The sequence below is a fragment of the Prosopis cineraria genome, unplaced genomic scaffold (assembly GCF_029017545.1).
Source record: "Prosopis cineraria cultivar Desert tree isolate PC_DT_omini unplaced genomic scaffold, ASM2901754v1 PC5, whole genome shotgun sequence".
In the NCBI taxonomy this organism is placed as follows: domain Eukaryota; kingdom Viridiplantae; phylum Streptophyta; class Magnoliopsida; order Fabales; family Fabaceae; genus Prosopis; species Prosopis cineraria.
Window position 1 is genome coordinate 18622819 of NW_026555336.1, and position 3581 is coordinate 18626399.

Here is a 3581-nt window from a genome sequence, read left to right on the forward strand (position 1 = left end):
GTCTAATTTGTTGGAATATTCCATGGTACTATCTTGTCTTTTAGGCTCTCACTTGTTTTTGATTTCTCTCTTCTTTCTTTACACAGCCTCCCCCTTTTCTTGCAACTTGTCCTCAAGTGCTTGGACCTTGAGCCCACTGCCTCGACATGTGAAAGTGTAGAATTTTCCTCCAATAACTTGGGAATCCTAAGAACATCAAGCTCGAGTGGAGAAACTCATAGATTCGCCTTAAATGCTTTAGTACCTACAACACAAGAAGATATACCCTTCTCAAGCATTTCAAGATCAAGCATAGGAGATATTTTAAACAAATCATGAGAAGAAGTAGTTGCATCATTCAAGCATGCATCAATCTCTAAACAAAGGACAACTACATCCATCAATACATGTAGTAGTAACAAGAGACAAATCATCATCAACATGTGAGAAAGAATCAAGCATGTGAGACTCACAAGCATCATGAAGCAATAACTCAATGGAACTTACACCTAACAAAGAATAATCCTCAAAAGGATGTTTCATTGCTTCATATATATTAAAAATAACATGATCCTCTCCACATTTCAAAATCAAACTACCTTTTTCCATGTCAATCAATGTACGGCAGTCCTCATAAATGGCCTTCCTAAAATCAAAATATCATCCCCACTCCCTTCTTTTGACATATCAAGCACATAGAAATCCACAGGAATAATAGACCTTTAACACAAACCAACAAGTCTTCTACTACTCCATGTGGTCTCTAACACTTCTACTTCTATCCGCTAATTGGCATATCATAGGTGTCTTATGCATGCAATCAAGACTCAAGGCATGATAAATTGAAAGAGGCATAACATTAATGGCTGCACCTAAGTCTATCAATGCATGAGAAAAATGTGTGTTGCCAATCTTGCATGGAATTGTGAAGGAACCGGGGTCCTCACATTTTATAGGGAGTTGAGGCTTCATGATAGCACTCACAGATGAGGGTAATTGTACCCTTGCATTAGGCCTAAATTTTCTTTTATTTGTACAACAATCTTTCAAAAATTTGGCATACTTAGGAAAGTTCTTAACTACATCCATCAAGGGTACATTAACATGAATCTTGTGGAAGAAATCATATACCTCTTGATCAAATTGTCCCTTTACTTGCTTAGGGACCACTTGTGCTTGTGGAAAAGGAAGCTTCTTCTTCTTATATCTCTTGACTTTGCTTTCCTTCTTCCTTCCTTGAACTCTCCTTTCTTGTTTCACTTTGCTCGGCCTCTCCCTCTTTTTCCTTACTAAACAACTCGGCCATAGTCCCCTTTTTCCACCTTAGATGGTGGTTGCTCACATATGATCTCCTCAATGTTTTCATCATCCTCATCATCTCTACAAAAAGATGCATCATTAGGAGCAAAAGAAGAACTAGAAACATTAACATCAATTGAAGAATTTAAAGAGGGCTTCTCGGCCTTCCCTTGTCTTTTGTCTTCTTGTACTCTTTCTCCCTCCAACTCCTTGCCACTCCTCAATGTGATAGCATTAAGATTAGCTTTAGGATTAGCAACGGTGTTGGATGGTAATGTAGAGGCTTGAGCATTGGCTGCACTTAATTGGTTAGCAAGCATATTCATTTGAGAAGTAAGGGCATCAATTTTAGAGTTCATGTTCTCACACTTGTTACCCATACTCTCTACCTTGTTCCCTAAGCCATCATACATGTTTTTATACAAAGAGTTCATTTCAATCAACTGCTTACGTAACACATTCACATCATTAGAAGAGTTCGAATTAGAAGAACTCTCAATTGGAACAAGCCTCCTATCACTATAAGAATTAGAAGAAGGTGCAAGAGAATTACCACTTGGATTGTAGCTTTGAGAAGAGCTACCTTGAGACAAATGAGGTGGAGGGTCACGGCCAAAGGTGTTTTGATAGGATCCTCTTTGTTGATTGTCTTGTAAAGCCACATTTGGATTTGAATAGGAGAAATTAGGATGGTCTCTCCATGAAGGGTTGTAAGTATTAGAATAAGCTCCTTGCCCTTGCCTCCCACCATAGGATTGTTTTCCATTGTAGATAGCATTTACTTGTTCAAACTTAATAGGACAATTGCTTTCTACATGCATAGGTGAGTCACAAAAAGTACAAGAATAAGGACAAGTGCTTGAGAAGTACTTACATTGCTCACTTGAGATATTTGTGGAGCCAACATTCTCCCAATCTTGGCAGCTAGCAAGTCCACATATGAATCATTAAGAACTGAGGAACCTACCATATTCACATTTCTCTTTTCCCTTGTAGAGTATTGAGCACCACTTGAAGCCATCTTGTCAATTAGTTCCCAAGCCTTTAAGGAAGTGAGGTCAATCAAGCATCCACCACTAGCGGCATCAATGTTAACTTTGTCTCTTGGAATCAAGCCCTCATAGAAATATTGGACTAAATTCTCACTAGAAATTTGATGGTGTGGGCATTTAGCCAAAAGGCCTTGGAATCTAGTCCAATACTCATAGAGACTCTCATCCTCTCCTTGTTGGACCCCATAGATTTGCTTCCTCAAATTGGTGACCTTGGAATTTGGAAAGAATTTATCTAAGAAGAGTCTTCTTAGCTCGGCCCATGTGCTCACTTTCACATAAGAAGGGTAGTTGAAATACCACTCCTTTGCTAAACCTTCAAGAGAAAATACAAAAGCCTTAGCTTGAACATCATCAACATTTACATGCATAGGCTTCATAGTATCACAAACCAATAGGAGAGTATGCAAAAACCTATGGCAATCCTCTCCTGGTAACCCATGAAATTTAGGCAATGCATTAATCAAGGAGGATTTAATTTCAAATTGAACATTAGTAGGAGGAACATATAAGCCATAAGGATTATCATGCCAATTAGGTTGAGTTAATTGCCTAATGCTCCTCTCCTCTCTAGGGTTATGCAAGCCTTCAAATTCATTATTAACATGGCCATCATCATGCAAATTCTCATTCCCATTCCCATGGCCCTCATTATGCACATGCTCATGTCCTAAGATACCTTCCATTGTTGAATTACAAACCAAATGAGAATCAAGAATAGGTTGTGATCTTCTCAATCTAGAAATAGTTCTTTCAATTTCTGGATCTAATTCAACAAAAGAGGTATGTTTTCTTCGGGTCATGCACTAATCAAGCTCAAAAAAATAAGAACAAAGAACAAACTAAACTAAAATGCAAATCAACATGAAACAATTCAAAACACACAAAAGCAAGAGAAATAATTTTTTTTTTATTTTTTTTATTAAACTCAATAGCAACAAAATGAAAAAAAAAAAAAACACCAAACAAGTAGAAAGAGAGTTAGAAATGCTCAATCAAGAAGCTTTGGCAATTCTGGAATTCGCACAGTAGGCTCTCTGGAGACAGTGAACTTGTGAATTTTCTATCAGCAAATCCACATGATAAATTCCCCTGAAACTTTTATGAGAAACACAAGAGATATACAGGAAAATTATATAAAACTTTTAGATTAAAAATCCTTCCCAATCTTCCCAATCGTTCCAAAATTTTTCACAAGTTGGTCCTCAAGTCTGGAGAAACAGGATTTCGTCCAGAAGACCTTCAGAGCTT

At 37.5% G+C, this 3581-nt stretch overlaps 1 non-coding gene across 1 annotated transcript; it reads left to right on the forward strand.

The window, feature by feature from the left end:
* Positions 1 to 2429: 2429 nt before the first annotated feature.
* Positions 2430 to 2536, forward strand: LOC129312280 (small nucleolar RNA R71). Its single transcript, XR_008593523.1, has one exon. It is a non-coding gene; the product is annotated as a small nucleolar RNA R71 (small nucleolar RNA).
* Positions 2537 to 3581: the final 1045 nt, after the last annotated feature.